Consider the following 13,392-nt stretch of genomic DNA (forward strand, 5'->3'; position numbering starts at 1 on the left):
GTGGATACATAGACAAAACACTGTCCCTAGCAAGCCTCTAGTTGGCTAGCCAGTTGATCAAAGATAGTCAGTGTCTTCTGATTATGAACAAGGTGTTGTTGCTTGTTAACTGGATCACGTCATTAGGAGAATCACGTGATGGACTAGACCCAAACTAATAGACGTAGCATGTTGATCGTGTCATTTTGTTGCTACTGTTTTCTGCGTGCCAAGTATTTGTTCCTATGACCATGAGATCATATAACTCACTGACACTGGAGGAATGCTTTGTGTGTATCAAACGTCGCAACGTAACTGGGTGACTATAAAGATGCTCTACAGGTATCTCCGAAGGTGTTAGTTGAGTTAGTATGGATCAAGACTGGGACTTGTCACTCCGTGTGACAGAGAGGTATCTCGGGGCCCACTCGGTAATACAACATCACACACAAGCCTTGCAAGCAATGTAACTTAGTGTAAGTTGCGGGATCTTGTATTACGGAACGAGTAAAGAGACTTGCCGGTAAACGAGATTGAAATAGGTATACGGATACTGACGATCGAATCTCGGGCAAGTAACATACCGAAGGACAAAGGGAATGACATACGGGATTATATGAATCCTTGGCACTGAGGTTCAAACGATAAGATCTTCGTAGAATATGTAGGATTTAATATGGGCATCCAGGTCCCGCTATTGGATATTGACAGAGGAGTCTCTCGGGTCATGTCTACATAGTTCTCGAACCCGCAGGGTCTGCACACTTAAGGTTCGACGTTGTTTTATGCGTATTTGAGTTATATGGTTGGTTACCGAATGTTGTTCGGAGTCCCGAATGAGATCACGGACGTCACGAGGGTTTCCAGAATAGTCCGGAAACAAAGATCGATATATAGGATGACCTCATTTGATTACCGGAAAGTTTTCGGAGTTACCGGGAATGTACCGGGAATGACGAATGGGTTCCGGGAGTTCACCGGGGGGGGGCAACCCACCCCGGGGAAGCCCATAGGCCATAAGGGTGGCGCACTAGCCCTTAGTGGGCTGGTGGGACAGCCCAAAAGGGCCCTATGCACCATAGAGATAAAAATCAAAGAGAAAGAAAAAAAAGGGAGGTGGGAAGGAAGGGAAGGACTCCCACCCACCAAACCAAGTCCAACTCGGTTTGGGGGGTGGGGGAGTCTTCCCCCCTTGGACTCGGCCGACCCCCTTGGGGCTCCTTGAGCCCCAAGGCAAGGTCCCCTCCCTCCCACCTATATATACGCAGGGATTGGGGCTGATTTGAGACGACTTTTCCACGGCAGCCCGACCACATACCTCCACGGTTTTTCCTCTAGATCGCGTTTCTGCGGAGCTCGGGCGGAGCCCTGCTGAGACAAGGTCATCACCAACCTCCGGAGCGCCGTCACGCTGCCGGAGAACTCTTCTACCTCTCCGTCTCTCTTGCTCGATCAAGAAGGCCGAGATCATCGTCGAGCTGTATGTGTGCTGAACGCGGAGGTGCCGTCCGTTCGGTACTAGATCGTGGGACTGATCGCGGGATTGTTCGCGGGGCGGATCGAGGGACGTGAGGACGTTCCACTACATCAACCGCGTTCACTAACGCTTCTGCTGTACTTTCTACAAGGGTACGTAGATCACTCATCCCCTCTCGTAGATGGACATCACCATGATAGGTCTTCGTGCGCGTAGGAAATTTTTTGTTTCCCATGCGACGTTCCCCAACAAGATGACCCCCTTCAACAGGTCCCATCCGCCTCCGATGGTAGGTGGCCTCTTTATTCTTTGTTGTTTTCCTTGTAGCCGGTCGTGTTGCTGAGCCGATGATCGAATCCCCTTTCGCAGCTGTACGAGAATCTGCACGGGTCCCTCCGTCCACCAGCTCCCGATGTGGATGTGTCCGACGCCTCAGAGATTGAGGACGAGGGCATGATTGAATCCCGCTCGGACTCCTCCGTCGGCTCGGAGAATCCCATGGAGTCGGAAGGGATAGAGCCGTCTGGTGGGTACGCACGACCCTCCGTTGCGGTTTGGACGGATGACGACGAGATTCCCTCATTCATTTCTGGTGCAGCCTTTGAGGAGGACGCCGATGGGGGTGGAAGTGGTCTCCAGCCCGCCATTGACGAGCGGCAGGCGTCAGAGGGGCGGAACGACTGCCGCCGATGAGGCGGCCGGGAGGAAGGGAAAGAGTGCCACAACATCCTGACCGGCTCCTAAGCGTCCGGCGCCGGGTCCTCCAGCCGGACAGCGAGCAGGCGGTGCCAAGAAACGCCGTGGCGCTGGCTGGAGGCAGGTCCCTATGGTAGCGGGGTAAGATTTCCTCCTGCTTTTCTTCGTTTATCTTGTGAGGAGCTTTGTTCCTTAAGGACTTTGGTTGACAGGGAGGCGGAGGATGTGGAAGAGGACACCACCTCCGCAGCCGAGCGGGCTAGCTGGGCAGCAGCCGATGCTGCCTAGAGGGAGCTTGAGATGGAGTCCAAGCGCCGGTGGGACGTGGCTGCGGGGAAAACAGCCATGGGCCAGTCTCGCCCCAGCCGGGTCGAGAGGCCGGTAGAGAAGCGTGCGAAGGCTAGACATGACCCCTCCGCACATGCTCGCGCGGAGGAGCCAGCTAGCGAAGCGTCTTAAAGGCAGGCCCCAAGGGCTGAGGGGCCCCAGCCTTCAGGGCCGGAAACCTCGGCGCCGGTGGACCTAGAAACGGTCCCTGACTCCCCCAGGGCCGAGGCGGCACCCGACGCGCTGGAACTGGTTCTAGACGCGCCGAACGCGGCCCCTGACGCGCCAGGGGCGGCCATTGATGCACCGGATGCGGCCCATACGCCTCCTGCAGAGGTAGCGCTAGCCGGGATGGCGCCAGAGTCGGCCGCCGAGCCGGCACCAGGAGCCGGTGCCATCGTCGTTCCCCAGCACGACCCTGTTGCGCCAGGAGCTGGGGGCCGGGCCGGGAGCTGGCCCATGAAGACATGGCGGGTGGCCAACCTGGCCCGCCCGCGACTGCCCGCCGGCACAGCACTTTCCGGCGTCCCGGAGCTGGTGTCGATGTTTACCAGCATCCGGTCCAAAGTGGAGCAGTCGGCCCGCGTGGTATGTGGCGACATGGAGCGCCTGGAGGCCCGCACCCAGGTAGGTGTTTCCTCTTTGGTTTTTGAACTTTTCTTCTTTTGTGTTAGTGGGGGCGCGACAACGCACCCAGTGGGTGTAGCCCCCGAGAATCGGGCCGGTCGATCGTCAGCTGGTCCGAATCTCTTGGAGCTCCTTTTCCTTGTATTATTTCTTCAGTGGGGGCGCACTAGCGCACCCACTGGGTGTAGCCCCTGAGAATCGGGCTGGTTAAGTCTTAACCAGGCCGAATCTTAATCCTGTTCCTTTTTTCTTTTTTGACAGGAGCTTTATGACGCTCAGGCGCAGGCTTACAATGAGCCGCGGACCCAACACCTGGGAGCTGATGGCCAGATCGCCGAGCTCGAAGTTCGGCTGGGCGAAGCCGCCACAGAATGGGATGCCCTGCGTAGTGCCGGCAACCGGCTCTAGGAGCAGCTGGCTCTTCTTCAGACGGAGAAGAAGAAGCTCGAGGCGGCCAGCCGGGTCGAGCTGGAGCGACTGCGCGATACGCTGCAGGAGAAGGAGGCCTCCTACTCCGCCGACGTTGATCGCCTCGCATCGCTTCATCTCAAGGAGATGAACCTCAAGGACGCCGCCTTGAGGGAGAAGGAGGAGGCCCTTGTCTCGAAGCAATCGCAGCTGGCCAAGGCCTTGGAGTCTGCAGTGGCTCTCCAGGAAGAGGTTGCCCGCCTTACTCACGCGAGTAAGGTGCGGGAGCTCGAGGTCCTCGAGAGCTGCCATGAGACCGATGGCGCCTTTCATCGTGAGTCTCTTTTCTTTGCCTTGTTTTTGGTCTTTTTGGTTGTCTCCTCTTCTCACTGTGCTTTTGCGTTCCGGGTGTCGCTATTCCAGGGCTCTTTCCTGCGACCCAGATCGCGTCCGACACTGCCGTCGAGGTGAGCCGCGAGGAGCGCCGCGCGGCTGGGCAGGAGGTAGACACTAGCTCCGGCTGGAGCGTGGAGGAGATCGGCGTGGGCCTTCGGGCCCGCCTGCGCACCCTGGGCGAGTCTGTGGCTTAGCTCCAGGTTGCAGGCTCGTCGATGGTGGCGACCTTGTGGCCGGAGGGCGTGGAGTCGGCGTCAATGAGCCGGCTCGCCCGCTGGCTTGCAGCAGGCGAAGAACGCCTGGATGCCTGGCGCGCCTCTGCTGCACGGGCTGGGGCTTACATGGCCCTACGCTTGGCCAAGTCCTGGTATCGGAACCTGGACTTGGGCAAGCTTGCCTCCCAGCGTGATGGCTCGGAGGCGGAGCTACAGGGCATGAAGGAGGCACTGCGTGTGAGGGCCATCGATATCGCCGAATACGCAGCCTGGGACGATTTCGTTTTGGAGCGGGGTGAAGATGGTGGTGTGATCGCTAAAGATCTGCACGGCCTTTAGCCCTATGACCTTGACGGCAGCTCCGATGAGGCGGCCCGAGCTATGGAATCTGTTGCCGCCTCCAGCGGTGCAGCGTACGCCGACTCCGGTGCGGATGGAGCCGGGAGCCCTCGCGAAGGATACGGTGCAACCGTCTCGGGAGCAGCCGGAGATGGGGAAGATACCACATCAGGAGCAGCGGCCAGGGCGACCGATGAGGCCGCAACCCCGTAGCCGGTGTCCTTCGTGTTTTGTTCTACCCCCGGAGGGATGTAATGAACGTGGGCCGTGGGCCAATGCTTTTTCGAATGTATATATTCAGCATTATATTCGTATTGCCATGCGTGTTGTCTCATATTCTTGTCTTTTGATTCCTCGTTGACTCCTTTTTCTCCAATCCTCGTATTCCTAATCTTCCATCCCGCCAACCCGATAGCCGGGAGCCGGTCTGTGGCTGGGTTGAGGTTTCTGATTTTAGAATACGAGACTTAGATTTTTCGAAGCCATCAAGACTTAAAGAACAAGACATAAACCAACAGAGGCCGGCTTGAATGAGATCGTATATATGATCGAGCCAGTCCGAGTCGACGACCCTTTGTAGCCAAACTTTGCATGTATCCGGCCTGACCTGGCGTCACCTCGCAAGCCAGACGACCGGAGCCAGCTCGCAAGCTCGTATGAGGTGACCAGGGATCAGCCGGTTACACTATGTGTTCTTTTACAATAGGGAAGGCGTCCGAGCGGCTAGCGAGCCCCCGAGCTTGTTAAAGCCAGCAAGGGGAGTGCACTGCGTAGCCTCCGAGCTTGATAAAGCTAGCAAGAGGTGTACGCGGTGTAGCCCCCGAGCTTATTGAAGCGAGTCAGGGGGCGTACACTGAGTGAAAACTCTCAATAAAAAGAAACATGAGGCATGCTCTTTTTATTGCATTTATTGTTGATCCCTGGAGAGGGAGTAAGATATATATGCACGCTCTTTCCCTTGTTTGATTCTTGCCTTCTAGCAATAGAATGGGCGAAGCACCACCGCGTTCCATGGACGTTCCGTTTCTTGGCCGGAGTCGTCCCTCTTGCGCTTCCTTGGCTTTTGGGCATCGATCAAGTAGTAAGCGTTGTTGTGCAACGCCCTACTGATGATGAAGGGTCCCTCCCATGGGGATGAGAGCTTGTGTTGGCCGGCAGTGCGCTGGATTCTCCTGAGGACCAAGTCTCCCTCCCTTAAAGAGAGAGGCTTGATCTTTTTGTTGTGGTAGTATCTCAGCTTCTGTTGATAGATGGCCGTCCGACTCAAGGCCAAGTCCCTTGCTTCTTCGAGGAGATCCACACGGTCTTCTCTGGCCTCCTTCGCCTCCGTTTTTGTGTATAGGGTGACTCGAGGCGAGTCGTACTCGATATCCATGGGAATAATAGCCTTGGACCCGTATACAAGAAAGAACGAAGTGAAGCCGGTCGATCGGTTGGGTGTGGTGCGGAGGCTCCATAACACAGCCGACAGTTCTTCAATCCAGCAGCCGGCTGATCTGACCAGTGGTGCCACTAGTCTTGGCTTGATGCCGGCCAGAATCAGGCCGTTGGCCCTCTCTGCTTGGCCATTCGACTGGGGGTGTGCCACTGATGCCAAATCGATCCGGATGCCTACCTAGGAACAGTAGAGCGCTAGAGCGCCTTTGGCGAAATTGGTGCCGTTATCTGTGATGATGCTCTGGGGAACGCCATATCGGACAAAGATGTCTGTGATGAACTTGACAGCGGTGGGGCCGTCAAGCTTCTTGATAGGTCTGGCTTCGATCCACTTGGTGAACTTGTTGACGGCTACCAAGAGATGTGTCATCCCACCGCGAGCCGTCTTGAAGGGCCCTACCATGTCCAGTCCCCAGACGGCGAATGGCCATGACAGGGGGATGGTTTTGAGGGCCGAAGGTGGCATATGGCTCTTCGCGCTGAAGAACTAGCAACCCTCGCACTTGTCGACCAGATCCACGGCCTCCTCGAGAGTTGTGGGCCAGTAGAATCTGTGGGGGAACGCCTTGGCCACCAGGGTTCTGGAGGCGGCGTGATGCCCATACTCCCCCTGGTGAATGTCTCTGAGGATCTCCTGTCCCTTTTCTGACTCGACGCAGCGTTGGAACACGCCGGTCACGCTGCGCAGTACTAGTTCACGATTGATAATGGTGTAGGCTACAGACCTGCGCTGGATCTGTCTTGCCTCCACCTCGTTCTGAGGAAGTTTTCCGCGAAGAAGGAAGGCCAGAATAGTTTGAGCCCATGATGGAGCCGACACAAGGGTCGCCTCCGCCTCGTCTTGATTGTTGGGGGCTTCTGCAGCCCCCCGAGCTGTTGGAATTATGCCCTAGAGGCAATAATACATATAGTTATTATTATAATTCCTGTATCAAGATAATCGTTTATTATCCATGCTATAATTGTATTGAATGAAGACTCATTTACATGTGTGGATACATAGACAAAACACCGTCCCTAGCAAGCCTCTAGTTGGCTAGCCAGTTGATCAAAGATAGTCAGTGTCTTCTGATTATGAACAAGGTGTTGTTGCTTGATAACTAGATCACGTCATTAGGAGAATCACGTGATGGACTAGACCCAAACTAATAGACGTAGCATGTTGATCGTGTCATTTTGTTGCTACTGTTTTCTGCGTGTCAAGTATGGATCAAGACTGGGATTTGTCACTCCGTGTGACGGAGAGGTATCTCGGGGCCCACTCGATAATACAACATCACACACAAGCCTTGCAAGCAATGTAACTTAGTGTAAGTTGCGGGATCTTGTATTACGGAACGAGTAAAGAGACTTGCCGGTAAACGAGATTGAAATAGGTATACGGATACTGACGATCGAATCTCGGGCAAGTAACATACCGAAGGACAAAGGGAATGGCATACGGGATTATATGAATCCTTGACACTGAGGTTCAAACGATAAGATCTTCGTAGAATATGTAGGATCCAATATGGGCATCCAGGTCCCGCTATTGGATATTGACCGAGAAGTCTCTCGGGTCATGTCTACATAGTTCTCGAACCCGCAGGGTCTGCACACTTAAGGTTCGACGTTGTTTTATGCGTATTAGAGTTATATGGTTGGTTACCGAATGTTGTTCAGAGTCCCGGATGAGATCACGGACGTCACGAGGGTTTCCGGAATAGTCCGGAAACGAAGATTGATATATAGGATGACCTCATTTGATTACCGGAAGGTTTTCGGAGTTACCGGGAATGTACCGGGAATGACGAATGGGTTCCGGGAGTTCACGGGGGGGGGGGGGGGGGGCAACCCACCCCGGGGAAGCCCATAGGCCTTGAGGGTGGCACACCAGCCCTTAGTGGGCTGGTGGGACAGCCCAAAAGGGCTCTATGCGCCAAGAAGAGAAAATCAAGAGAAAAGAAAAAAAAGGAGGAGGTGGGAAGGAAGGGGGACTCCCTCCCACCAAACCAAGTCCAACTCGGTTTGGGGGGGGGAGTCCTCCCCCCTTGGACTCGGCCGACCCCCTTGGGGATCCTTGAGCCCCAAGGCAAGGTCCCCTCCCTCCCACCTATATATACGGAGGTTTTAGGGCTGATTTGAGACGACTTTTCCACGGCAGCCCGACCACATACCTCCACGGTTTTTCCTCTAGATTGCGTTTCTGCGGAGCTCGGGCGGAGCCCTGCTGAGACAAGGTCATCACCAACCTCCGGAGCGCCGTCATGCTGCCGGAGAACTCTTCTACCTCTCCGTCTCTCTTGCTGGATCAAGAAGGCCGAGATCATCGTCGAGCTGTACGTGTGCTGAACGCGGAGGTGCCGTCCGTTCGGTACTAGATCGTGGGACTGATCGCGGGATTGTTCGCGGGGCGGATCGAGGGACGTGAGGACGTTCCACTACATCAACCGCGTTCACTAACGCTTCTACTGTATGATCTACAAGGGTACGTAGATCACTCATCCCCTCTCGTAGATGGACATCACCATGATAGGTCTTCGTGCGCGTAGGAAATTTTTTGTTTCCCATGCGACGTTCCCCAACAGTGGCATCATGAGCTAGGTTCATGCGTAGATGTCTTCTCGAGTAGAACACAAAAGTTTTCGTGGGCGGTGATGTGCGTTTTGCTGCCCTCCTTAGTCTTTTCTTGATTCCACGGTATTGTTGGATTGAAGCGGCTTGGACCGACATTACTCGTACGCTTACGAGAGACTAGTTTCATCGTTACGAGTAACTCCGTTGCTCAAAGATGACTGGCAAGTGTCGGTTTCTCCAACTTTAGTTGAATCGGATTTGACATAGGAGGTCCTTGGATGATGTTAAATAGCAACTCATATATCTCCGTTGTGGTGTTTGCGTAAGTAAGATGCGATCCTACTAGATACCCTTGGTCACCACGTAAAACATGCAACAACAAAATTAGAGGACGTCTAACTTGTTTTTGCAGGGTATGCTTGTGATGTGATATAGCCAACGATGTGATGTGATATATCGGATGTATGAGATGATCATGTTGTAATAGAAATATCGACTTGCACGTCGATGGTACGGCAACCGGCAGGAGCCATAGGGTTGTCTTTATACTAACGTTTGTGCTTGCAGATGCGTTTACTATTTTGCTAGGATGTAGCTTTAGTAGTAATAGCATGAGTAGCACGACATCCCCGATGGCAACACGTTGATGGAGATCATGGTGTGGCGCCAGTGACAAGAAGATCGTGCCGGTGCTTTGGCGAAGGAGATCAAGAAGCACGTGATGATGGCCATATCATGTCACTTATGAATTGCATGTGATGTTAATCCTTTTATGCACCTTATTTTGCTTAGAACAACGGTAGCATTATGAGGTGATCTCTCACTAAAATTTCAAGACGAAATTGTGTTCTCCCCGACTGTGCACCGTTGCTACAGTTCGTCGTTTCGAGACACCACGTGATGATCGGGTGTGATAGACTCAACGTTCACATACAACGGGTGCAAAACAGTTGCGCACGCGGAACACTCGGGTTAAGCTTGACGAGCCTAGCATGTGCAGACATGGCCTCGGAACACATGAGACCGAAAGGTCGATCATGAATCATATAGATGATATGATTAGCATAGGGATGCTTACCACTGAAACTATACTCAACTCACGTGATGATCGGACTTGAGCTAGTGTAAGTGGATCATGAACCACTCAAATGACTAGAGAGATGTACTTTTTGAGTGGGAGTTTAGCGAATAATTTGAGTAAGTTAAACTCTAATTATCTTGAACATAGTCTAAAGTCCAGTTTGAATATATTTGTGTTGTAGATCATGGCTCACGCGACTGTCATCCTGAATTTTAATACGTTCCTAGAGAAAGCTAAGTTGAAAGATGATGGAAGCAACTTTGTAGACTGGGCTCTTAATCTTAAGCTAATCTTACAAGCTGGGAAGAAGGATTATGTCCTTAATGCTGCGTTAGGAGATGAACCACCCGCTACGGCTGATCAGGATGTTAAGAACGCTTGGTTAGCACGTAAGGAGGACTACTCAATAGTTCAATGTGCAGTCTTGTATGGCTGAGAACCGGGACATCAACATCGCTTTGAGCATCATGGAGCATTTGAGATGTTCCAGGAGTTGGAGTTTATCTTTCAGAAGAACGCCCGGATCGAGAGGTATGAGACCTCCGATAAATTCTATGCTTGCAAGATGGAGGAAAACTCATCTGTCAGTGAACATGTGCTCAAAATGTCTGGGTACTCAAACCGTCTAGCTGAGCTGGGGATTGAACTCCCGCAAGAAGCTATCACTGACAGAATCCTTCAATCACTGCCGCCAAGCTATAAGGGCTCTGTATTGAACTACAACATGCAAGGGATGAACAAGTCTCCCGGCGAGTTGTTTGCGATGCTGAAAGTCGCAGAGTCTGAACTCCGTAAAGAGCATCAAGTGTTGATGGTGAATAAGACCACTAGTTTCAAGAGATACGGCAAAGGCAAGAAGGGCAATTCAAAGAAGAGCGGCAAGCCTGTTGCCAATCCGACGAAGAAACCCAAAGCTGGACCTAAGCCGGAAACGGAGTGTTACTATTGCAAGGGTATGGGTCACTGGAAGCGCAATTGCCCCAAGTATATGGCAGATAAGAAGGCGGGCAAAGAAAAATCAGGTATATTTGATATACATGTTATTGATGTGTACTTAACCGCCTCTCGTAGTAGTGCCTGGGTATTCGATACCGGTTCTGTTGCTCATATTTGCAACTCGAAACAGGAACTGCGGAATAGGCGAAGGCTGGCGAAAGATGAAGTGACGATGCGCGTAGGAAATGGTTCCAAGGTTGATGCGATCGCCGTCGGCACAGTGTCACTTCAGTTACCGTCAGGATTAGTGATGAACTTAAATCATTGTTATTTAGTGCCTACGTTGAGCATGAACATTATATCTGGATCTTGTTTATTGCGAGACGGTTACTCTTTTAAGTCAGAGAGTAATGGTTGTTCTATTTCTATGAGTAACATCTTTTATGGTCATGCACCGAATGTGAGAGGATTGTTCATATTGAATCTTGATAACGATACGCATATACATAACATTGAGACCAAAAGAGTTAGAGTTAACAATGATAGCGCCATATTTTTGTGGCACTGCCGCTTAGGTCATATTGGTGTAAAGCGCATGAAGAAACTCCATGCTGATGGACTTTTGGAGTCACTTGACTTTGATTCACTTGACACGTGCGAACCATGCCTCATGGCCAAGATGACTAAGACTCCGTTCTCAGGAACAATGGAGCGTGCAAGTGACTTGTTGGAAATCATACATACCGATGTGTGTGGTCCGATAAGCGTGGAGGCACGCGGCGGATATCGTTATTTTCTCACCTTCACTGATGATTTAAGTAGATATGGTTATGTCTACTTGATGAAGCACAAGTCTGAAACATTTGAAAAGTTCAAGCAATTTCAGAGTGAAGTGGAAAATCATCGTAACAAGAAGATCAAGTTCCTACGTTCTGATCGTGGGGGTGAATATCTGAGTTTCGAGTTTGGTGCTCACTTAAGACAATGTGGAATTGTTTCACAGTTAACACCGCCTGGAACACCACAACGTAATGGTGTGTCCGATCGTCGTAATCGTACTGAATTAGAGATGGTGCGATCTATGATGTCTCTTACTGATTTGCCGTTATCATTTTGGGGCTATGCATTAGAAACAGCTGCATTCACTTTAAATAGGGCACCATCAAAATCCGTTGAGACGACACCATACGAACTGTGGTATGGCAAAAGGCCAAAGTTGTCGTTTCTTAAAGTTTGGGGATGTGATGCTTATGTCAAAAAGCTTCAGCCTGAAAAGCTGGAACCCAAAGCGGAAAAGTTCGTCTTCATAGGTTACCCAAAAGAGACAGTTGGGTACACCTTCTATCTCAAATCCGAGGGCAAAGTGTTTGTTGCTAAAAACGGAGCTTTTCTCGAGAAGGAGTTTCTCTCGAGAGAATTGAGTGGGAGGAAGATAGAACTTGACGAGGTTGTCGAACCTCTCATCCCTCTGGATGGTGGCGCAGGGCAAGAGGAAACCTCTGTCATTGCGACGCCGGTTGAGGAGGAAGTTAATGATGATGATCATGAAACTCCAGTTCAAGTTTCTGTCGAACCACGCAGGTCGACGAGACCACGTGCTGCTCCAGAGTGGTACGGTAATCCCATCTTATCAATCATGTTGTTAGACAACAATGAACCTGCGAATTATGAAGAAGCAATGGTGGGCCCAGATTCCAACAAATGGCTGGAAGCCATGAAGTCCGAGATAGGATCCATGTATGAGAACAAAGTGTGGACTTTGGAGGTACTGCGTGAGGGTCGCAAGGCTATTCAGAACAAATGGATCTTTAAGAGGAAGACGGACGCTGACGGTAATGTGACCGTTTATAAAGCTCGACTTGTGGCAAAGGGCTTTTCACAAGTTCAAGGAGTTGACTACGATGAGACTTTCTCACCCGTAGCGATGCTTAAGTCCGTCAGAATCATGTTAGCAATAGCTGCATTTTTCGATTATGAAATCTGGCAGATGGATGTCAAAACGGCGTTCCTTAACGGTTTCCTGAAGGAAGAGTTGTATATGATACAACCCGAAGGTTTTGTCGATCCTAAGAATGCTAACAAGGTGTGCAAGCTCCAGCGATCCATTTATGGACTGGTGCAAGCATCTCGGAGTTGGAACAAACGCTTTGATGAGGTGATCAAAGCATTTGGGTTTATACAAGTGGTTGGAGAATCTTGTATTTACAAAAAAGTGAGTGGGAGCTCTGTGGCATTGCTAATATTATATGTGGATGACATATTACTGATTGGAAACAACATAGAGTTTTTAGAGAGCATAAAGGATTACTTGAATAAAAGTTTCTCTATGAAGGACCTAGGAGAAGCTGCTTACATTCTAGGCATTAAGATCTATAGGGATAGATCAAAACGCCTGATAGGACTTTCACAAAGCACATACCTTGATAAAGTTTTGAAGAGGTTCAAAATGGAACAGTCCAAGAAAGGGTTCTTGCCAGTTCTACAAGGTACGAGATTGAGTAAGACTCAGTGCCTAGCAACTGATGAAGATAGAGAGCATATGCGCTCCGTCCCCTATGCTTCAGCCATAGGTTCTATCATGTATGCGATGCTGTGCACTAGACCGGATGTTAGCCTGGCCATAAGTATGGCAGGTAGGTTCCAGAGTAATCCAGGAGTGGATCACTGGACAACGGTCAAGAATATCCTGAAGTACCTGAAAAGGACTAAGGAGATGTTTCTCGTGTATGGAGGTGATGAAGAGCTCGCCGTAAAAGGTTACGTCGATGCAAGCTTTGACACAGATCCGGACGACTCTAAGTCGCAAACCGGATACATATTTATTCTTAATGGGGGTGCAGTAAGCTGGTGCAGTTCCAAGCAAAGCGTCGTAGCAGATTCTACATGTGAAGCGGAGTACATGGCTGCCTCGGAGGTGG

This window comes from Hordeum vulgare, chromosome 3H (assembly GCF_904849725.1).
Source record: "Hordeum vulgare subsp. vulgare chromosome 3H, MorexV3_pseudomolecules_assembly, whole genome shotgun sequence".
Taxonomy (NCBI): domain Eukaryota; kingdom Viridiplantae; phylum Streptophyta; class Magnoliopsida; order Poales; family Poaceae; genus Hordeum; species Hordeum vulgare.